A 25,145-nucleotide genomic window follows, 5' to 3' on the forward strand; every position below is an offset into this window, starting at 1 on the left:
ACACACACACACACACACACACACACACACACACACACACACACATACACACACAAAATTATTCCTAGGTACCTTTCTAAGACTTCTAAGTTGGAGAGAAGGTTCTGAAGAGCTTTGGGAGAGAGACTTTCCTCACTTAGGAGTTTTTTCTATCAAGGAAATCTTCAGTCCAGCCTCTATCCCTATTCATCCCAATGTTGAGACAGTTCCCTAATTGATGGGCACCCATTTTATTTCCATTTCTTTGCTAATACAAAGAGTACAGCTGTAAGAAAAAGGAAAAGCTCATGCATCAGAGTCAGGGGTAGCTCCAAAGGATGAGTCCTAGGTTCCACTGGGAGGAATATGGGCTAGAGAGGAGGCTGTATGATACCTGGAGATTTTAAAATGCTTGCTAAGTGCAAAGCAGGATAAAACATAATCCTTGAAGATGGAGATTACCATTTACTCAAGACAGGACAAATACATGGATAATTGCTGTATATCAATCCCACCCCCCAACATGGTGATGCATTAGAAGACACAATGTGACATCCAGCAGGGAAAATACCCTCCCAAACATTCTCCAAACGCAGAAAGCTATTATCTCCAAACTGACTTAACACATCCCAGTTGTGATTTGTTTTTTGCTGCATTTTCACAGCTGTTCTCTGTCAAAGTGCATCTTTTAGGAGCAGTGGGAAAAAAAACACACCACAGGGGAGGATCAGCTTAGAGTGGGAGTGAAGGCTTGTGGTATAATGGGTGTTATACTAGCTATGGGGATGAGAACAGATCAAAACAGAGTGAAAGGCCAAGTAAAAAACCCTGGCCATCAACTTAGCAGTTCTGACTTTTACATCTTTCCCTTGGGAGAGCTGGAGAGTGTTCACTGGGTGAAGTTAACGGGCAGTGATTATCAAGACTTGGTACCCTGAGGCCTGAGTTGATGTTTCACTGTAAACAGAAAATCCAGAGACTTAGATGTTGAACTAAAATCCAATAATGTATATATTTTTAAGGCTATCAGACAAGATTAAGGAAACTAGTACAACCCTTGGAACGAAAAAAATAGAAATATGTTAGATATAAACACTTCTCTTTCATTCCTGAATATTATTACATTTGGTGTGTATTTAGGACGGAATCAGCTTGGGGAGGAACCCACATTCCTTTAAAATGATAGGGTTGATACTTCAAGAAGACTTCAAGGATATTGTCCTTTCCTTTTATTTGGAGAATTTTATTAATTATGCTATATCACTCTCAGTAATGACAAGGGTAACTCACAAGCATCTTTGTGTAGATTACACAGTATGTATTGGATGGATGTTTCTTGTATTGTTTTTTTTTTTTTTAATCTTTCTGGCTGAGTATTTTATCCCTGAAGTCAATTCTTTGACTTTACAGCTGAAGTACATTAGCAAGTATAAACTGTAATAGTACCACAAATTATGTTCATTTTTTTCCAGATTGGGTAGAATAAAGGAGGAAGTAATTGATTGCTTTCATTCATGTTTGAAGAATTTTATTATTTTTTCCTCTTGTGATTTATTCCTTTCCTTTTCACAATCCACTTGCAGTCTCAGGGCTTTTAGTAATCCGCTAATTTTAAGGACTAACCAGTACTAATTTTGGAGGTAAAAGATCTGGGTTCAAATATTGTGATCTTGGGCAAAGAAGTTATTGAAGGAATGACACCTCCCACCTCCTACTTTCTTTACCCTCTTACCCTATAGAAGCTTATGTTCTAAGGTAAGACGTTAAAATCAGAGAGCAATGTAGTATGTACTGTTAATTAGCTATGTGACCTTGGAAAATAATAATTGCACTTATGTGGTACTTCGCAGTTTATAAAACACTTTACATATCCTATCTCATTTGATCTTCACAACAAACACGTTAGGTGGTGTTGTTGAGCTGTTTTAGTCATATCCGACTCTTTGTGACCCCATTTGGATTCTTTTTTGACAAGGATATTGTTATATGTTAGGAAGGTACTATTATTATCCCATTTTACAGAAGGGGAAATTAAATCTGGGAGAAGTTAAGTGGCTTGCCTGTGGTTACATAGCTAAGTGTCTGAAGTAGGATTTGAACTTGGGTCTTACCAACTCCAAGTTTAGCTTGAACACCTAGATGCCTTGTTGTTTTCAGTTGTGTTCAATTCTTCATGACCCCATTTGGGGTTTTCTTGGCAAAGATACTGTAGTGATTTGTCATTTCCTTCTCCAACTCAATTTGCAGATGAGGAAACTCAGGCAAAGAGGGTTAAGTGACTTGGTCAGGATCACGCCACTAGTAAGTGTCTGATGCCAGATTTGAACTCAGATCTTCCTGACTCCAGGCTTGGTGCTCTATCCATTCAGTCACCTAGCTGCTTATACCTAGATGCCTACTAATCATTTAACATTCAAGTATTTTAGTGCCTTTTATGTGCCAAACACTGTGCTAGGGCATGAGGGAATACAAAGACAGCGCACAAGAAAAACTTTAACCTCTCCCAGCTTCAGTTTCCTCATCTGTGAAATGAGGCATTCGGACAAGATGACCTCCAATATCTCATTCAACTCAAAATCTTGTGTGTATGATCTAAATCACTTAACTTTCCTGGGCCTCAGTTGCTTCTTCTGTAAAATGAGGGGGCTGGATTGGGTGACTGCTGAGGTGTCTTTCAATCAAAAAGTATTTATTATGGGCTGGGTATACAAAGAAAAGCAAAAACGGTTTTTGCCCTCAAGGAGCTTACATTCTAACATGATGGGAAAGCCCACACGTAAATTGATTGGTACATAGGTTTCTGCTTCCTGCCTGCCAAGAGCCTGACCATATTCCTGTCCTGGGGGGAAATCCTAAGAGTAACTTTTAGGGCAAACAGCTTTTGCCTCAGGGTCAGGCTTATTGCTTGGGGCTTTATTTCAGGACCCCTAAATATTTGCCTGCCCAACTCAGCTAATTCCTGTTCCTCTAAACTTTTTCTATTAACTCCCAAGATTCCTGGCCTCTTCGCACTTGCTTACTCCATGGCCCTGGTTGCGATTCCCTAAATCTTTGATATTGCGCCCTTGATAATCTAGTAATTACCTTCATCTCCTGCGGTGACCTAGAGTTTTGATTTCTTGCCTTATCCTGACAATTTTGAATCCTTAGCTCCTGGCCTATAGCCTTGCTCTCCCAGCCCATGCCTTGTCTTTGCTGTTCTAGGAGTATTCCCCTTCTACGTTCCAGCCCAACTGATCTACTTCTTGTACCGAGTTCCATAATGGAGCCCACCAACAGGTCTTTGCACAGAATGCCTCTCATGACTGGAATTGTCTCCCTCCTTTTCTCTACTTAAAATCCCTACCCCCTTTCAAAGTTCCTTGGCATATAACCATGCCTCGGCACTACCTGGCCTTCTATGTCAGGCCTGAAGCTAGGTCTCGTATTAATGATCAGGTGTGAGTGTCAGATGGGGGAGCAGTGGACAGGCGCATGGGGGGTGAAGGAGGTGGGGAGTGAGCGGGCTGCAACAAAGGAGTAATAAGGAATTTTGAAAAATGGGAGTAAAGGCTATAATCCAAGAATTGTATGCAAGGAAGAAAAGATGGGATAGTCCTGGGGCAAAAGGTGGAGATGGTGGGTGGATGACCAAATTGCTTCACTGGTATCCTCCAGATCTCAGGAGAAATCTGGGAAGGCCTCCAGCTCATTGGATGGATCTCCTGTGTCAAACTTTTGGGAAAATATGGACAAGAATTACACAGGATAAACACACATGGATGGGTTGCAAATTGCTTCCCTGGGAGGATCTTCCAGATTGTTTTGTTGTTTCGTCGATTTTTTAGTCATTTCTGACTCTTTGTGACCCCATTTGGGGTTTTCTTGGCAAAAATACTAGAGTGATTTCTCCCACTTCTACTGCTCATTTTACAGATGAGGAAACTGAAGCAAACAGGGGTAAGTGACTTGCCCAGGGTCACACAGCTAGCAAATGTATGAAGCTGGGTGTGAACTGATGAAGATAGTCTTCCTGATTCCAAGCCCAGTTCTCTATCCATTGTGTCACCTAGCTGCCCCCTTCCACATTGTTTACAAAAAAAAAAAATAGTCCCTGCATCCAAGGAGTTTACATTGTAGTGGGATTGTAGAACATGTACATACGTAAGTACAAAAACATGTGTAAAATAAATACAAATTAATTTTGAGGGTGGGGAGAACACTAAATTTTGGGGAAGGGGGAACCAGGCACCTGGTATTACCTGAACTGAACTTTGAAAGGAGGTAGGGATTTTAAGTAGAGAAAAGGAGGGAGACAATTCCAGTCATGAGAGGCATTCTGTGCAAAGACCTGGAGGTGGGCTATGGAACTCGGTACAAGAAGTAGATCAGTTGGGCTGGAATGTAGAAGGGGAATACTCTGTTACGAAATGAGTCTGGAAAGACAGGTTGGAGGTTGCATTATGAATGGTTTTAAATACCAAACAAAGGAATTTGTATTTTATCCTAGAGGCAGTAGTGAGCTACTGAAGCTTGTTGAGCAGGGCGGGTTAGGGGTTAGAGGGTGATGTGTGACATGGTCAATATCCAAGTCTCTTTACTCCCCAATATAATGTTTTTTTTCTGGACTTAATGATAATGTCAGGAAATCTTAGTGGCTGCATAATTATCATGAGCAGAATTTCCATAGAGTTTGACTGCCAGATTATATATAAAGATGGTGGGTGTTTTTTTGTTTGTTTGTTTTTGTATCTAACTATTAACTGACTATAGTTCACATGGTTTCAGGTAAACCCTCAGCTGACTTAGTGGACAAAGTATATACTATACATAGTTAGCGTCAGTATGGGTATGGGCATTTTTATTATTAAAGTGTTGTTTCTTTACTATTTTAAGCATGAAATGGTATAAATTCTTAAATGACTCAAATGGATGAAAAAATATCACATGGAGGTTTTTAAAAATCTGACAGGACGTAATTCAATTTAATCAAGTTTGCGAAGTAATTTTTGCCATGTTCTCCTGATTGATCAATTTTTCTGATTTGTCAGGAGAACATTGTAAAGAAGGGCACTGACTTTAGTTGGATCATAGCATTTGAGCTGAAACTAACCCGAGGCATCATCTGGTGATCCCTCATTTTGTAGTCGAGGAAGCCGAGGCTCGGGGAAATTAAGTGACTTGCCCAGTCATAGAGGTATGAGGTCGGACTCCAAATTCAGGATCTTTGCTATGATGCCACCTACTACTTCTTGCAATAGGATCTTCAGAATTTCATGGTGTGTAAAAAAATATATCTGCCCCCTGTAGAATCATATCAGGAATAAATATGTAAATTTTGTAAGTTAAATGGTATAAAAAAAGCAACTGGTTATGATTCCTGTCTGTGTTTTCTGTACAGGAGAGGAAACTGAGGCCATATCTAAGAAACAGTAGTGTGCTCCCTTCAGTCTACCTGGTGTTAACAACTCTGCACCTTCCCACCTTGATTTTGTTACTGCCTTAGTCTCTGCTGTAGCCCTTCGATTTGGTTATTCTGTGTCCTTTGACCTGACCTACTGGCTGAAATCTTTGCAGTGGGATCACAGCCCCTTTGGGGATTTTATCCCCTTTGGGCCCTGTTAATTGTCCTTAATCAGCAGAATTGTACAGACCCTTGGCTGCTAATTCCTTTTTGGTGGGGTATTTCCAGCAAAAAAAAAAAAAAAAAAAATTACAGAAGAAAAAAATCCTAATGATTAACTGAGTTCTTCAAGTCGTTGATGTTTGTCTTTCTGAAAAGTCTAAAGTAGGAGTGTTCTTAACCTGTTCTGTAATGAATCATTTTAACAGTCTGGTGAAACCTCTGGTCTCCTTCTCAGAAGAATGTTTTTAAAGGCATAAAATAAAATACGTAGAAAACAAAACAAAGAAAGCCAATATTGAAATAGTTATCAGAATACTTTAAAAAATGGTGGATCCCAGGATAAGAAGGCTTTTAGTCTAGGGCTTAATGGCTCTCAGAAAACACCCAAACTTCATTTTGCACAAGAATAAGAATAGTCAGAGTAGTCGCTTTTATATAACATATTCCAATAGTCTTGAATGTGTTCTACACCTATTGCCAAAAAGCTTTGAATCAAAATGAGATAATAGATGTAAAGGAGCTTTGAAAAGCAGAAAAGACCATACAAATGTGGGTGATTGTTATTAAAATATTATGAAATATGCTGTAACATAAGGGAAACTTTGCCTTTATGAATAAAAAGGTATTTGTTTCCTCTATCTTTTCAAGGTAGTAAAAGCTCTACAGTTTTCAAGTACTGTGGTGTTAATCCTATATAGAATAAGTGTATTTTATACAAAATTGTCCTTAAAATTAAAATTCCATGTATTGAGTCTCCTTTTTTCATTGATTCCTATGATGAAATCAGATACGTGTTTTTTAAGGAAAAAATGTCTTAGGGGAACAGAGTCAAGAGAATGAGATGTAGAAAAAATGAAATTGTAGAGAGGGATAAAGGTAAAGCCACAGACACTTCTCTCTCGCTTTCCCCCATCCCCTGTCCTCCCTATCTCTTTAACCCAATAAACTTGTGCGTGCCTATCTCTCTTCAATATTCTCTCATGTTTTCAATTGCCATTCAACAGATACTATTGAATACCTACCATGTGACAGCCTGCCAAGGTAGAAAGACCATTGGATTTGGAGGCTTAAGTTCAAGGTTACCCATGTGACCATGGGCAGATTGCTTAATTAACTTCTCTCAATTTAAATACCTTCATGTTTTAAATGGGGATAATTCCTCTTGTGTCATCTACTTCACGGTTTTGTTGTGAGGATAATTAAGCTTTCCTTCAGAATAAAGTTTTATAAATTGGATTGCCCTACAATATAGACTACCTGTCTATACTCAGACCAATTTTAAAACTTCTTAGACATAACCTTCCTATATTTGTAATCTCCTGATTACTTATTACCTATTCAGTTGGTTCTTTCTAGATGAAAATCTAGGTAACAACAATAGTAACAGTGAAAGCTAAGAACTACCAACTTTTGCCTGTCGAGTTTGTAAAACACTTCAAATTCATTGTTCTGTTTGATCTTCACAACAACATTCTGAGGTGGACACGTAGCGGTATCATGCCCATTTCATAAATGAAGAAATTGAAGTTAACCTATACCCCCATTCGCACTCCTAGTAAGTTGCAGGCCCCTCAATGAGAAACTAATCAAGCGATGACATTGCTCAAAGTACTGAAAGTACTGATTTTTGCTTTCAAAGCTTTCACACTGTCCTCATCTGATACCTTTATAATCCAAATAATTCTAACTCATTCATTGCCTAGATGAAAGTCCACAAACCTTTGTTCATTCAAGTATGTGGTTGTTTTTGAGGTTGGTTTTTGCAATAAAGGAGGTGGAGTAGAGGGATGAAAAGAAAGACCATGTCTAATCTGTTGGGAAATTGATTAATTTATACAGGAAAAGGAAAATGGAGCTAAAAGGTTTGCAGAAACTTATAATGAATATAGTATTTTGTCTGTGAATCTTCTGATTAGGAAAAACAAACTTTAAAGGTTCAAAGGATTATAAATTGTATGCACTGCTTTATATGTACATCTCCTATTCATCCAATTTTCTTTTTCAATTTTATGATGCTTTGTTTTACAAATAGCTGCAAAACCTAATTGTAGCTTCTTAAGTTGTCAATTCAGAAGCCAAATTTCTTTGTGTAAAGGGTGACTTTCCTCACTCCAACTTGAAATAAATGATTTGTGTGCAAGTTTTCCCTATGGAACAGAACTTTTTCTGACATGCTATATAAGTAGCCCTTAGAAGGGGGAGAAACTCAATAGAACTGACTCTCAATTTTTTAGGATCTAATTCAGTTTTAGGGATTCTTCAGTCAACTTACATCTCTGTAGGATTTAACTACTCCCATAGCACTGCTGTCAAAAGTTATGTGAAACTAAAGGGTAAAACTCAAATAAGTCCTTTTTTACATAGAATATGGCTATTTTTTGCTAATGCAGAAAAATGGTTAAAACAGTAATTAATCCTTAGGATTATTTTTGTCTTTCAGTTATTGATGTTAGCCCTGTCTGTTTTCCCCAGAGTGATGGAGTGCTGGCTGTAACATACATGCGTACATACACTCATATAAACATGTACATAGATATGCATATATTGGACTATACAAACATTCCTTCATTGAGGATGGGAGAATAGAATGGAGAGGGAATGTACATAAACACACAAACACTTCAATAATTTCTGCCAGATTTTCATATGAATATGTTTTCTCTTTTCTATAAAAAGAGCTTTCCCATGTTGGGTTTTGTGATTAATCATGTCTTTTACTTGTGCTCTGTGCACAGGTATATTGAAGACAGAATAGGAAAAAAATAGGCATAAAATAAACCCCTTCCTAGATTATTAACTAAAAGAAATAGAAATACGTTTGAAAGTAAAGAAGAACGTAGGAATGTTTTTTTATACTGCTGTGTTCTTCATGAAACAGATAGTCTGCTTTCATGCCCAAGTGGGCCCCAGGAAACTGGATTTTGAATATGTTGACAGAAGGTTCTTAGGGAGGTGGGGGTATAAGTCATGTGGTCCAGTAGCTTGTGTTGTAAAGCATTGGCTTTTAGTGGAATTGAGCATGGGATTGGTGCCAAGGATTGCTCCCTGGAACTTGAGTACAGAGAGCTCCTGGTTTAACTACTTTTACGTATTAAAAAAAAAAAGTAATGCACATGATTCAGAGCTAAAATAAAGGAGTCTGAGTGTATATTTAATTGCTGGGTCCCATATGATGGAACCTTTAACTCTTAGTTATATGCAACAGATAAAAGTCAAAGCCATCTATGTAAATGAAAAAAAAAAGTTCTTTGGAGTAATTTAATTAATTAATTTAATTAGATTAATTTGGAAATGGAGCCAAGTGCTTATGTTAGAAATTTACTTTGCTCAAATAGTTTGGATTTGTTAGAGATCATTTATTTCAGTTACTCTATTACTGTTCAGTATTTTAAACATTTCTAGGTATGCTGTTATAAAATTTGGAGTGATATCATTGCATAAAATCCCAAAATTGGAAGGTACTTAGAAGTCATCTAGCACAACCCTAACTCAAAACATAGATTCTACTTAGACCTTGTGAAGTTTTAGCTTTCCGTTTCAGAGGAAACCAGGAAGACTCGTATGAATTGAGGTAGAGTTAAGAAAACAGTATTGAACAATTTATGTAACGATAGCATTGTAAGGAAAAACAACTTTGAAATATTTTAGAATTCTGAATGCAGTGATGTACCTCTATGCCAGAGGATGAGGAGCACTATTATAATGTTATGTGTTACCCAGTTGAAGGACTCCTCCCTCCCCCAACCCTCACTCTGTTTCCAGGTATTTTGACAACATAGAAAGACCTGCTATAAGCATGTTATAAATGTCTTTCTGAGTTTTGATCTTTTTGTGAAACATGTGCAGTTTTAATGACTTTTAAAGGTATAGTTCTAAATTGCTTTCTAAAGTGAATGGACCACACTGTGACCACACTGAGAGTCCATTTAAGTCCTTCTTTCCTCCTACATCCCTTGTAACAACTGTCATTTTCCTTTTTTATTATCTCTGTCAAACTGATGGGTATTAGATGTAACCTTAGAGTTGTTTTAATTTGTAATTCTCTTGTTTGTAGTAATTTTGAAAAATTTTTTTTCATATAGCTTATAGCTTTTCTTCTTTTGAGAACTTCTTGCTCATATCTTTTGACCATTTATCTATTGGGGAATGACTCTTGTTCTCTCTTTCTCTGTCTCTCTCTCTCTGTCTCTCTCTTTCTCACATATTTTGGCTGTGAGCTCTTATTCAGAAATTTGCATGATTTTTTCCCAGTTAATTTTTTTCTCATCTAATTATCACAGCATTCATCCTGTTTCTATCCAAAACAAAACAAAACTCTTTTTATGTTTTATGTTATAGTAACAATACAAAAGTTCCATTTTATCTCTTACGATCTTTTCTCTCCCTTGTTTGGTCAAGAACTCTTCCCCTATCCATAATTGTAAAAGGTATTTCCTTCCTAATTGCCCAACCAAAATCCCACCTTTTCCTGGAAGCCTTCCTCACCCTCTTAATTCTGGTGCCTTTCTTCTATTATTTCCTATTTATCCTGTATATAGCTTGCTTTGTATATATTTGTTTGCATGTTGTCTCTCCCATTAGATTGTTGGCAAGGACTGTCTTTTGCCTCTTTTTGTATCCCCAGCACACACGGTGGTCCCTTAATAAATGTTGATCCATTGATATTATGTGATATGTTGGGCCAAACCTAATTTCTGCCAGACTGCTTTTCAGTTTTTCTAGCAGTTTTAGTTGAATAGTTAGTGCATACTCCAGGGAAAAGGTCTTTGAGTTTATAGAATACTATATTACCGTGTTTGGTTACTTCTGGGTCTTGTGAAACCAATCTTCCATTGATCAACCAGAAAATTTATTAACCAGTATTGAATAGTTTTTATGATTGCTATTTTGCTAGACCTTCTTCCTTCTCACATTTTATATCATTATTTCTTTCGAGTTCTTAACCTTTTCTTCCTCTAAATAAGTTTTTTTCCTAGTTCTAAAACCTTATAGTTTGACACTGAATTTGTAAATTATTTTAGGTAATTAATCCATGAGCTTGTCAACCATAAGGAGTTAATATGCATTCATCATAACTTCAGAATTGTCTTGGATCATTGTGTTGCCGAGAATAGCTAAATCATTCACAGCTGATCATCATGCAGTATTGCTATTACTATGTACAATGTTCTGCTAGTTCTGCTCATTTCACTTTATATCAGTTTATGGAAGTCTTGACAGGTTTTTCTGAAAGCATCCTACTCATCATTTATTAGTACAATAGTATTCCATCACAATCATATACCATAACTTGTTTAGCCATTTTCCTGTTGATGGGTGTCCCCTCAATTTCCAATCCTTGGCCATCACAAAAAGAGTTACTATAAATATTTTTGTACTTATAGGTCCTTTTCCTTTTCCTTTGACCTCTTTGGGGTATACTACAGTAGTATTTCTAGGTCTATGCACAATTTAATAATCCTTTGAGCTTAGTTTTTTTAAGGAAAAAAAATCCTTGTTTTCACTGACCTGTAACTCAGATTTATAATTTCTTTCAATTATGAAATTAAAAAAAAAAATAAAAACAAAACATTATTTTAAGAAGAGCTCCATAGGCCTCCTAAGACTAAGATGTCCATGACCCACAAAAAAAGAAGAACCCCAGGTCTATGGCTGTGCAAAACAATAAGCACATTAGTAAAGTTTCCTTTCCTTTTTACTTATTTTCCCAGAGTTGATTGTTTAATCAACTTTGTTAATGTTTTCTGCCTTGATTGACTTTTAAGCACCGAGTTCCCTAGGGTGAAATATAATACCTGTGAAATGAAAACATGAAATGCAAATAGCATCTGTTGGTTGACTAATTCCTGACGTTAGCTTTAGGAATATTTCCAGGATCCTAATGTCTTCAGTACTGGTACTTGCTAAGTGTTTTTTATTTGTTAGCATCATTAATTCCTGTTCTGATTCATCATAATCTTAAAATATGTAAATATGTGGTAGTTTGATGAAGAAGAGGGAAAGGAACTACACATTTATTAAACTTAGTAACTACTGAGTGCTAGATTCTATGCTAACACTTTGCGAATTTTATCTCATTTAATCTGATTCGAACAGATGTTTTTAATTTATTTACATTTGTTTTTAAAAATTTGTTCACCAAATAATAAATGAAATTGAAAACTATGCAGTTGCCCTTTCTAGATGTGGGGTGAGTGGACATTTTTTGCATATGTCCTTGCGATAGAAACTGAAATATGAACACTGTATAAACATATGGTATTTGGGAATTTTGAGCATGAGTTCAGAGATAAATAATGTATTTTGTAATTATATTTAAAATCTTGTTTAATGCTCAGTGCAAATTGTGGAGAGGCAAGACTTTTAAAGATTCAAAACAGATTGTTTAGGGTTCTTTTCAAAGTGCCTTAGTACCTTGTGATACATTTAGTCATCTATAAACTGGAAAACTAATTGGTACTGTAGCATAAGGATTATTTAGGTTCTTATGAAACATTAGGCTTTATAGCTGTGCACATTTATTTTAATAACTTTTCACTTAAAAATTAGCAGTATTGTGAGGAAAAGTTGCTAATCCAGCTCTATTTGATGCATTTGTTGTCTTTAATCCTTAAAATATTTTCCTTAATAAAGATTATATTAAACTTTATTTAGAATGATGAAGTAATATAGAAGTTTAATTATAAAACAGTTTAGAAAGAGGAATACTCATTTGGAAATCATACCTCAGTAGATCTGTGATCTCTTTGTGTGTAGTCCTTCCTCCTTCCATTGAAGGAGGTTTAGAATCCACATCTCATCCCCTTTTAAAACCAGCCTCTCTCGCCAGTCCTCCAATTTCTCTCTTTTACTATCAGAGGTGCCACTACTCTCACAGTCAGTCAGGCTTACAAGACGTCTTTGACTGCTCCCTTTCCTCAATTTGTCCAGAGCCTCCACTCATTAAGTCCTACAAATTCTTTTCCTAGTTTTTCTCACATTTGTTTTATCATTTTGTACAACTCTTATCCATGTCTTCCGGTAAATCCTCAAAGGAGAGGAGCAATGGGGATCTGTCCCATATTCTGGGAAGCTTTTTTTCTGTTTGTCTTGACATTTTATGGATACCAATAGAGTAAGGCCAGGTCCTGATCAGTTCAAGCAAGGAATCCCCTGAAAATTTGCACTGCATATTTCCATTGGGCTGGAACCACTTATCATATTGTACATAATTATAATTTTGAATAAGTGTGAATATGAATAATACGACCACTTTAGGGGATTAATTATTTGTACTAAAGGGACTTTGCAGTTTGCCAACTATCCATCATTTTTTGCTACAAGGTCTACACATATTTCCCCCCCTTCTATATAGTTCTGTGATTATATAACTTCCTCTCTCCCCCTCAATTGATTGTTTAAAAAAGAAAGGAAGAAAAGTTTTATTAGTGATTTTTTTAACATCACAGTTATTTTCTCATGTCATCTTCTTCCTCAATCATTGGGGACCTCTACATTATAATAAAAAAGCAAAAGCAGTTTGACTATCTCTGACAGCATATGCCTTATTCTGCTTCTGTATTTCAACATTTCATTCTAGAGAAGATGGAGCTATGTACCATCATCAGCTCTCTGGAGTCAAGATTGATCATTGTATTCATCTGAATTCTTTTAAGATATGATAACTTGTTAAAATTCTGTCTGTGATACTTAGGATTCCCTCAGTGAGATTTAAGTCTAGCTAAATAAGTTAATTATACATTATGGAATCAGTTGACTCATATTATTACTTTATCATTTCATGAGACTGACATACTATATTTGCATGTAGTAAATGATCTTTAAATAGGAACTCTGATCTGTAAAGTTTACTTTATTTCCACACAGAATTTGTGTAGCCTCTTGTAGTTTTGATAAAGAGATTATTCATAATTTTATGTCACTGAATATCTGACACAAAGAACATGATGAATTCATTAATTGCACAAAAGAAATGATCAGTAAAACAGTATGCATGTCAACAACAGTGTTGTATACATGTATTTTGCAAGTATTATCGGCAAGAAACATATGCATTTGCAAGCCTGAGCTTCTGCCAAGAATAAATATTATTTATAACTAATATATCATTGAAATGTAAAAGTAGTTGGCATTAGTGACTTGTCATTCCTATTATTTTAGATTGCTTTAATTTTCTGGTTCTGGTTTTACATTGTAAAAATTACAAATGTGATACAAATTCATGCTTATTCATTATCTAGCTCAAAATGGGGTGAGTGAGAATGAAGGAGAGAGTGGAAGAGATCAGATGATAGTATATGACTGAGTGAGCTAAGCAGCAGCAGCAGCAGCGGTTTATAAAGAATTCTGCCTGTTGATCCTTTTCTAAGTGAGAGTTGTGTCCTTGGATATTCATTATCTTAAAGGAAGGGAGCTAGTTGACTTCCTTAAAATGTAATAAATGAGCCCTTATAACAATGAAAACAATTAGTGTAAGACAATATAGTAAGTACAGTAACAGATACTGTATAATGTACACATAGAGATTTTGTTTTTCTTTTTTTTTTTTAATAGATCATTCTGATGCATTGTACTGTGTTCTCTCTTGCCTCTATTCAGAAGTACTATATATTTCAGGTGTTCAGGATACTATATTCTACCTACTGCAAAAGGTCCATGTTAGCAAAACAATACCTACAATATAATACAATACCACATTTATTAAGCACTGCTCTGTGCACTGTGCTAAGTGCTGAGAAAACAAATTAAAAAGTCCCTTCTTTCCAGGAGTTTACAAATTAAAGGGGGAAGATACTCCCTTCCCCCACCCCCTTCTCAAAAGGAAGGAGTACTGCAGGGAAATGATGATGTAGAAGTCAACACCAGGTTGTGCAGCTGGTGGGAAAGGGAGAGTTGAATGGGCTCTACAAGGGAAGGGCTCTATAAAGGAGGAATTTTTCGTTCCACACTCTATACCTCAAATCAGAGAGTTAGAGGTAACTGACGTTACTGATGAAGTGTTGAGTGTCAATGATGAAACAATCTCCATAGTGATGAACACACAGGGGTGGGGAGTATGTGGAGATGATGGTGGTGGTGTTGAAACCAGGAGGAGCATCTGATGGGAAATTAACAACAAGGCATTGGCATGTGCTTCCTTCAAGCATCAGTTACCAGTCTTACTTCCTGGTCTGGTCAGATGTGGGGCTGAGATGGCAAAAAATAACTTTTTTTTAATGAATTGGGCAAAGCCCTGGAATCAGATGAAACTTTCCTGCCATATTGTAGAGGATTTTGAAAATATGTTTTCAGAATTGTTTTTGTGATAGTGCTGTATGGAATTCTTAATGATGGTAGGGATTATGACTCAGTATATATAGCATTGATTTATTAAATATAATTCTTAATAAAATACCAGGCAAATCCTCTCTGTTTACTGAAAGTTCCCAGTCTGGTCACCTTGGGGATATTTTTCTATAACTGCAACTAAATCTTATAATCTTACTTTATACCTCATAACCTCATATATACAATATGTAACCATATGCAAATGCTATTCATTGAAGGATGGTTGTATTGTTTTCTAAAGACAGGGCATGCGTTTATACATACATATAAATGCGTGTGTATGTGTGTGTGTGTGTGTGTGTGTATGTATATATAGAGAGAGAGATGTGCATTTTAGTTCTGTATATGTTAGGGATGGAGGAACCTGAAATTACAGAAAATAGCGACACTGCTCTTCCCCCAGACTCCAAAAAGTTGTGAGTTCAGTGACAATTGCTGCAAACCCCCAAATTAAGACAATTCCTAATATTTAGGGAGAATTTGAGCTATCTTCCTAAATTCACATTTGTGTCTTTCTCTAATCAGCTTTTGACCTTTTTGTGGCTGAGGTAAAACTCGGATTACTGGAAACATTTGAGTAACTGAAAATCAGATTATACTATTATCTCTATGTATAGACAGGCAAAAGAACATACCTTTTCTTGGGATGACCTTCAATTCTTGCATAGGACTACCATTTTGAATGTTAGTCCAGATCATTTGCTTTGAGATGCCTGTAGAGATTCTCTCCACAATATCTTCTTTTTCCACCACATCACAGTCCTACCATTTCTTTCTTCTTTTGCTTGGTTATACTAGGGATTCTGGTTCTTGAGTCAGCTCTGTATGACTGGATTCCTTCTTCTTCACTTCCAGACCATTGAAATATCTTTCCACTGTATCCCACCACCTCCCTGTGAGTTATCTCTTATAATAAAGAATAGACAAAAAAGTTATGTAAGACTAAACAATGTATCAGAAGAATCTCATGTTGTTTTCAGTGTTCCATGCTTCTACTTCTGCAAAGAAGTTTGTGTAGGGGATGAGGAGGCAGTATCTTCTCTGATCTCTCATGTGGGGCCAAGTTTCTTCATTATAATTTTGCAACATTCAGTCTTAATTGTTTTGTTGTTCATTTACCTGCTACAGTTGTGTCTATTGTTTTTCTGGTTCTACTTACTTTACTTTGTATCAGTTGATAATGTGTTTCCTTGTTTCTTTTTGTTGATCATATTCATTGTTTCTTAAACACAACAGTATTTTATTATGTGTTCTGACTACAACTTGTTCAGCATTTCCCCAGTTGATGGATATGTACTTTATTTTCAGTTCTTTGCTACCACAAAAAGTTCTGCTGTATTGTCATTATGTATTTTAAAAGGGAGCCTAAATTTTTAAGAACAGAGTATGGTGGTGGTTCTACTCTATATGTTAAGAGTTTTGCAATGAATCCAGATTCTTCATAAAAATGAAAATCAGAATTTTTTTGATTATAGGGTATTTGTGAATTTGTTTTAAGGCTAAAGCTTTGTTTTTGTTTTTCCTATTGGCAGGTAATTGAAGATAGAAAACTGACTTAAAAGCAAAATCCAGAAAAATTGGGAACTTGCCTTCATTTGTCCCTGAGTAAGTGAGAGTATATATAAAATGGAATTTTTTAACCTAATTAATATCCCATCAGCGCCTGCAGATTTTTGGTCTTTAAAAATAAATATTAACTGTTTTGGCTTTATGTGCTGGAAACTATGAAGATTACTCAAAATTTCTTGGATGAGTTTGGCTGATTGAAAACAAACAAAAATATCGTATCGTATATCTCCATTAGTTCTTCACAATAAACTCCTTTTATAGGCTCTTAAGTACCAGTGTAAAAAAAATGAAGAGAAGCAGTAGTTAAAAAAGAATGTGCATATTTCATCTGAACTACTTTTTAAAAATGAGCTTTCCCCATATCAATGATAGATACTTCTCTGTGTTCAGATGGCTCATAATAACTTTATTTTGATTTTTACTTGTCTTTGAATCACATTTGGACTTTTTCTCAGGTTTAGTGGGTGGGGTGGAATTTTTCAGTTTAGAAATATTATGTTAAATATTTTTAGAGTCTGGAACCCTACTTAAATTAACCATGGGAAAAAGAGACAAAAATTGCAGAAAGGGTTTCTCCTAAGGAATAGCAATAACATCTTGCCTCTCATTTTTCATATACTCTGAAATATGTTCTAGGCTTTTCCTGAATCCAAGGACATCATCTCCAAAAAACTCAGGCTTTCCAGAAATGGAATCAATGGATAGCCACAATTCATTGATCACCCATTGCCAGCACAACCCAGGGAACTGTGGGTTGTACAAAGAAATATATAACTTAGTCTTTACAATCAAGTTGTCTCTATAAGAAACAAAAAATAAAAAGCTAAATAAATAAATTACCAGATAGTTTGATTCAGTATCAAATTAATGACACAGATTTAAAGTATTTTAGAAAAGGAAGACTTTAGTGTAGACTGAAGACAATAAAAATTATTAGTACAGATGACCTGAAGAAATGGGACTTGAGTCAGTTTAGTATAAGGATGTTTAGTATTTTTTGGAGTGGGAAAAAAAGAGATAATTATTCTGGGTACAATGAATTGAGAATGCTTATAGAGAGCTAATGATGAGTAAGTTATCTTTTTAGTCCAGGAAGGAAGACTCTAGCTAGAGTGGAAGGTTAATTAATAAGTGTTTGAAAAATGTAAGAAATAAGGTCGGATAAGTAGATTGAGGAGAGATAATAGAGGCATTGTCATGAGCATGTCATGCTAAGGAGTTTATATTTTATTTTATTGTCAATGAACATTTTTAAGTTAGGGGATTGAATTGAGGAGCGACATGAAAGTAGTATTTTAGGAAAGTTAATTTGGCAATGATTTGTAGGCTGTTTGGAAGGCAGACTCTAGAGAAAAGAGAACAGTTAGACTTAAAATAATTCAGGCACTAGGGACGAGGACCATGATAGGGAGAATGGAAATGATAAAACAAATGTGAGAAAAACTAGGAAAAGAATTTGTAGGACTTAATGAGTGGAGGCTCTGGACAAATTGAGGAAAGGGAGCAGTCAGAGATATCTTGTAAGCCTGACTGACTGTGAGAGTAGTGGCACCTTTGACAGTAAAAGAGAGAAACTGGAGGATTGGCGAGGGAGGCTGGTTTTAAAAGGGGATGAGATGTGGATTCTAAACCTCCTTCAATGGAAGAATGTTTGATCTTCCTATGATAATGTAGCCATAAGTGTGTATACATTATGAGCAGGCACACCCTAAGTGAACATTCTCATTGACCTGTCTTTTCCTTTCCAAGGACTCTAGCCTATGTTTTATGCATGCTTATGAACTCAGCTATGTAGGATAGGTTGAGGGGTGGCCTATATACCAGCCAAAAGAGGGATCTGGTAGCAGTTGTTGTTCAGTCGTTTATTAGTTGTGTGACTTTTTGTGACCTGCTTTTGGGGTTTTTTTGGCAGATACTAGAGTGGTTTGCCATTTCCTTTTCTAGATCATTTTACAGATGAGGAAACTGAGGCAAACAGGATTAAATGAATTTCTCAGGGTCACATAGCTAGTATGTTGTCTGAGGCCAGATTTGAACTCAAGAAGATGAGTCTTCTTGATTCTAAGTCCAGCATTCTATCCACCTAGCTGCTCTCTCTGGTAGTAGAGGGTAGTTTTCTTCTTATTTGTTTCTTTTTTTTTTTTTTTTTTTGGTGAGGCAGTTGGGGTTAAGTGACTTGCCCAGGGTCATACAGCTAGTGTTATGTGTCTGAGGCTGGATTTGAACTGAGGTCCTACTGATTCCAGGGCCAGTGCTCTATCCACTGCGCCACCGAGCTGCCACCTACCTGCCCCCTAGAGGGTAGTTTTCAAAGAAAAGAGTAAACTGAGATATATGCAATACTTGCTTTAGAAGAAATAAAAACATCCAGATAAAACAAGGATGAATCATTGTTCTGAGATCTTATTGTTTTGGAGAGGATTTATTAAGATGGAACGTAAAATTCATTTATAAGTGTAGAAATATAAGTACTTATTAAAAAATGGGGTAAAAATTAAAGGATAACCTGGATCAATCCTATATAGGTCAGTCCTGTATATTGCCAGAGTAAGCATATTTTATCCCATCAAGATAATTTTATATATCTATATGTACATATGTATATAAACATGTGTATAAAGACACATATATGTTCATTTATGAATTGCCGTTATTAACATTTGTCATTCAGTTGAATGGGATTATTGATAAATATGAAGTATGATTGTCAAGTTCTAATCTAGACAGTTAGATATAAGCAGATTGCTGTTGTTTTGTATCCATGTTGGCTTTGATGTTTAGGGAAAGAGTTTACTCCTTTCATGCTAACTCTCCCACTGCAAAAGACTAGTCAGTTGTTTAAAAATGAACTGAAGAAAAGCAAAATTTTCCATTCATATCAGCATTCTTATACAACACCAAAAAGTAGAGGCCAAACCCAGCCTGATAATAGCCGTTACTCATATCATCCTTTCCAAAGGTGATTGGAGGAGCTACCCATACTGGACTGAATGATGACCCTATGAGATCTTGAGAAGGTGGTTTAGATGTGGATCTGATGTTACTTCTCTTGTAGTGTGTTGCTTGAGCTAACCTGTTTGGAGGAGGCAATTCCCTTTGGCCAAACAGAACGACCAGATTCTATTTGAGAACTAACAACTTCTGAATAATGGTATTGATCAAAAAATCAAAGGACTGAAGACAAACTTACAATGTTTGTCTCAAGAGAAATGCTTATGCGTCCAAGGATTCCAGTTTTATGACAGTGTAGAAGTAGATTCAAGTTAACGAGGCACTCACTCTTCAATAGGATAGTAAGAAATCTCGTGAGGTCTTGTCAGCTTTCATGGTGATTAAAGTAATACCTAGGAATCCATCAGGTACTCAGACAATATTACTGCCCTGTGTATCTCAGTAAAGAATCACCTGTGTTCTGGTTATATCTCCAGTGACTTTTTTAAAGAGGCGCAGTCATTTTAACACTTGCTTGATTTAGCTTCTAATGAAAGAAGAAGTGCTCTAATTTTGACCAATGGCTTTATTTTCTTGACATGAAGTCCTTGAGACTAGATTCAAAGAATTGTAAGCATTGTAAAGGGCTACCTTGTCAAACTTGGAGCCAGTACACAAATTCCATTTATAATATTCTTGACAAGTGCATTTGAGTTTTAAAACTCAGTTATTCAAGGAAAGGGTGGGGGAGGTGTGATTAAACAACAATTCATGTGGGGAAAAAAAAGATCTAAGAGTTTTAAATGCCTGCAGGCTCAGTATGAACCAACAGTGTGATGTGGCAGCCAAAAAAGCTAATGTATTCTTAGGCTGCATTGTTAAAGGCATGGTATCCAATACTACCAGTGATGACATGTGGCTCTGAGTCATGGAACACTATATTCTCCAAAGAGTGAAAATTTTGTATAGAATGGTACTTGATGTGATATAAGTTGATCGCAGCTTATTGCCAGTGTTGACTTGTGCTCAGGGAATAGCCAAAAAATACAATTCGGGAAATATTTTTTGTCAGAAAAGAAAGTGGATGGGTCATATAAAGAAAGTGACAAAGTGCTATAAATGGATAGAGAACCGCAGTAATATCTCCAGAATGTTAAAAGACCAAGGAGAAGGCCGCCATCCTATTGGAGAGATTTCTGGAGAATTCCTGGGAGGGCATGAACAAGAATTATATAAGATGTGGAGGTGTGTCTAGGTTACGATCTACACCATTAGAGGGACTTGGCTTCTTTGAAGCATATAGTGTCGCTGATAAACTATTGTCGTAGTTGTGGATTGGTCGAACTGTCCTGTAAAAGAATTTGGAACTAAGCTAGGAAAGGCACTTCTGTGTTCTCATACGTTGTTGTTGTGGTTTAGTCATTCTGTCACGTATGACTCTTTGTGACCTCGTGGATCATAGCACGCCAGACCCTTGCTTCCTCCACCATCTCCAGAAGGTTGTCCAAGTTCATGTTCGTCACTTCCATGACACTATTTATCCATCTCATCCTCTGCTGCCCCCTTTTCCTTTTGCCTTCAATCTTTCCCAACATCAGGGTCTTTTCCAGTGAGTCCTGTCTTCTCATTATATGGCCAAAATATTTAAGCTTCAGCTTCAGTATTTGTCCTTCTAATGACTAGTCTGAATTAATTTCCTACACTTTGACCCAGCCTTAGACCATTACTAGGCACTTACCCTAAAGAGACAGAAGGGAATGTTGCCATATATGTCAGAATATTCACAGCCTCACATTTTGTGGTATCAAAAACAAAAAATTGGAAACAGAGTATGTGCCTGTCATTTATAGAGAATAACTACAAATTGTGATACAGGAATGTTGTAGACTACTACACTCACTTTTACAAAACTTAAAGACGTTAGAATTTAGAACAATTCAGTGACACAATTCAGATCTAATTCAGATGCCAGAAAAAGTGATAATGAAGCATACTTTTCTCTCTTTTCTCAGTAGAGAGATGGTGGATTTGGGTGAAGAGTGAATATACATGGCCAGCGTGTCATCAGGTTTGGTTTAACTGTTGTTCTTTGTAGTAGGAGAGGGTTCTGCGGGAACACTATTAAGTGATACATATATATATGTGTATATATATATATGTTTATGTATATATACATACATATTTATATAGCACAAGGCAACAGTAAAACATTTTTAAAAGTTCATTGTCCAGAGTGAGAGAAGAGATACTCATGTTGTACTGTGCTCTAATCAGACCATAGTTTAGGAGGGACCTTGAGAAATTAGAGTCCATGGACATGGGTAACCAGGATGGTTAAGACGATTTGGCTAAAGATCACACCAAAAGGATTGGTTAAGGGATTGGAGCTCATTAGCCTGGAAATGAGAGAAGGCTTAGTGAAAGCCACCAAATAATTGTATTTGACACTATTTGAAGGGCTTCCATCCAGAAGAGGGATTCAATTTGTTCTGCTTAACCCCAGAGGGCGGAGCTAGGTTTTGACATGATATGAGGAAAGACTTTCTAAAATTAGAGCTTTCCAAAAGTGGAATGGGGAATGAGTAGTGGTTTACCATTCATTGAAGGTCTTCAGGCCTGGGCTTGATGTCCACTTGTCAGTAATCTTGTAGAAAGAATTCCTGTTTTGTTTTCATTAGGTTGACCTCTGAAGTTTTTTATAGCCTTGAGATCCTGTAATTCCTGGTTGTCCAGCCTCTGCATGAAAGCCTCCACTGATGGGGAAATCACTGTTCCCTGAAGCAGGCTGCTCCATTTTTGGATAACTTCACTTGTTAGGGAGTTTCTCCTTACGCTGAGCCAAAATCAATCTTCCTGTAATTTCAGTCCATTGGTCTGAGATCTTAGACCAAGAAAAACAAATCTGATCCCTCTTTTACATGACAACCTTTCAAATATTTGAAGACTTCTTCTCCCCCACAAAGTCTTTTCTTCTCCTTAGTAAATATTCTCAGTTCCTTTAACTGTCATTATATTGCAAGATTCTGGGTTCCCTAACTGTCCTGATGACTTTTACTCTTTAATAAAATTGTTCATAGTTCTCAATGAGCATTCCCCCACCCACTATCCCCTACTTTTAAAAAAAAAAAAATAAAACCAGATGATACAATGACCATTTCTGTCAATATATTCCTCATTGTAAACCCAGAGTATACTAACTTTTTTTACTAAATAGAGGCAGGTAGCAGGTAAAAACCTTGCCTTGAAAGACCTAGGTTCAGACTTTTCCCTTCCATCCAGTAACAAACACACATACACACCCTCCCCCAGACACGCAATAGTTACATAACTCTGGTTCTCAACTAGCTCATCTGTGGGGGTTGGGTCAATAGCCTGTAAGATCTTTTCCAGTCATAAATCTATGATCTTGCAATTTGATGACCCTCTGGAAGTTCTTAGCCTTGTTACCATCCTTTCTAAAATGCAGAACCCCAAACCAGACATGATAGTCTAGATACAGCTTCTCCCCAAGAAAGACTATAGTGGAATTGTTATCTAGCTCACTCTGGCCTCTCTACATCTATTATTGTTGCCTAAGATCAAAGCAGCTTTTTTGGCTGTCACATCACCCTGGCTGACTCATAGTGAGCTTTCCAGTAAAACACCAAGGTCTTTTCACTTTAGCATCCCACTACAGTAGGCATGTGGCAAAGCCACAATTTATTTATTTTAATCTTTCTGTTTTCTTATCTTTTTTTCATTACAAATTGAGATAGTTCTCAATAATCTCTTTGTGGGTTTATGGTAAAGCAGTGACTTTGAGTTAAAAATATGCTCATTTGCTTTCTTTAGTGACAGATCTGACCTTTTTGTCTTTTCATAAGTCAAAACATAATATTTAGTGTGCACCAAATATTTGGTATGCTAATACTTTTTGACAGGAGTTGTTAATCTTGGGTCCAAGGATAGGTGTCAGGTTTTCTCTTGGATGAGAAAAAAAAATTATATCTTTTCACTAATGAAAGTGAAATTTAGTGTTTTTCGTCAATTATGTAAAAACTTTATTCTGAGAGTTGATAGATTTTACCAGACCTCCGAAAGGTTGGGAGTATAAGACATTAAAAAGGTTGAGAACTCTATATATCACATCCTGGTGTCCAGTCAACATAGTCTTTAATAAGGGAAGGGAAGGAGATAAGCATTTGTTAAGCACCTACTATGTGCCAGGCATTATGCTAAGTGCTTTACAGGTTTCATCTCACTTGGTAATAATACAGCAGTTGTCAGTTTTTTTGATCTCAGGATTCTTTTACATTCTTAAAGACTCAACAGGACTTTTATTTATGTGGGTTATATCTGTTGATAAAATTAAAACTGGTAAAATTTAAAAATATTAAGTCATTTAAAATAATAAATCTATTACACTGTGAAACCAATAACATTTTGGGAAAATAACTATATTTTCCAAAACAAATAAAAATAGAAGATTAACATTGTTTTATGTATTTTTGGAAATATTTTTAATGTCTGGCGTAATAGAAGATAGCTAGATTCTCATATCTGATTCTACAATCATTATGTTGTGATTTTTTGTTAGTAGAGTATATAAAGAAAATCCAGCCTCACACAGATAATATAGTTGGAAAAGAGAAGAGTATTTAAATAGGCAGATAGCAAAATTAGTATTACTATAAAAATAGCCTTGACCTCTCAGACCCCCTGAAAGGGTCTTGGGGACCACACTTTGAGAGCCACTGCTTTAATACATTATTTAAAAAAAAAAAAAAGACCTCACAATAAATTGTTTGAAACAGCAGCATGCAGTGGTCCTAGATGGTGTCAAGCTCCCTGGGGGGTCCTCTTCTTTCTCCTGATTGGTGGGAAGTGTTAAGTCCAACTGATCAGATAAAGGTAGCTATATCTGACTGGGGCAACTGCAGTGAATAAAAGTATTTCACCTAAGAAGAAAGTAACCCTCCCACACACCTCAAAGTGTTTTTGCTCATTTTCTGTAGTTTACCGCCTAGTAGAGGGCAGTAATGCCTAGGGGCCAGATCATGCAGAGAAAGTACCAGCTGCCTTCTCTTCTTGAGAGTGGGCCGTGGTGATAATGGGGCTCTTTAGAACTTGTAAACAGCTAAGCCAAAGAGAGTCAGGCTAGGGATTAAGAAAGTAGAAAGCCAAGGGGGTCTGATGAGGCTGAGGAAGGAAATAAGCATTTATAAAGAGCCTACTAGGTGTTGAGATATTATTTCATCCTCAAAACAGCCCTGCAAAGGTAGGTGCTCTTCTTATCTGTGTTTTACAGGGGAGGAAACTGAGGCAACTGGTGAAGTGACTCGCCCCGGGTTACATAGCTCGAAAGTGTCTAAGGGCAGATTAAAACTTGGGTCTTCCAGACACGAGGACCAGCACTCCATTCACTTTGCTTCCTGGCTTCCTCTAATCCAGTGCAATGGCTACCTCGTTGCCATAATCTTCTTAGCCAAAACCTTGGAAGAATACGTGTGGGAGTGCTCCCTTCTTGGACCCACACATTATGTGAACTTATGAGACCCAGGCTTGGAAAAGGAGAAAGTTTGGGGGACATATATGAACACAGGGAGAAGTTGCTATTATTGCCATTATCTCTGTTTTTTGTACTTATTTAAAGTTTTTATCATCCAGATTTTGGTCACATTGGGGTGTAATTTTGAATTAAAATATCATTCCTCGTAAATGCTTTTAAGAAAACCATTTAATGTTGGGTAGCGTA

General features: G+C 36.5%; 1 protein-coding gene across 2 annotated transcripts in view; it reads left to right on the plus strand.

Moving 5' to 3' along the window:
• Positions 1 to 25,145, plus strand: part of TBL1X (transducin beta like 1 X-linked) — a 374,495-nt gene that overhangs the window by 105,413 nt on the left and 243,937 nt on the right. For both annotated transcript variants that reach the window (XM_027835315.1, XM_027835316.1), the window contains exon 2: positions 16,444 to 16,516. The gene's annotated coding sequence lies outside the window, so the exon portion shown is untranslated. The remainder of the gene's footprint in view (positions 1 to 16,443; positions 16,517 to 25,145) is intronic.

This window comes from Vombatus ursinus, unplaced genomic scaffold, assembly GCF_900497805.2.
Source record: "Vombatus ursinus unplaced genomic scaffold, bare-nosed wombat genome assembly UNPS02014814.1, whole genome shotgun sequence".
In the NCBI taxonomy this organism is placed as follows: domain Eukaryota; kingdom Metazoa; phylum Chordata; class Mammalia; order Diprotodontia; family Vombatidae; genus Vombatus; species Vombatus ursinus.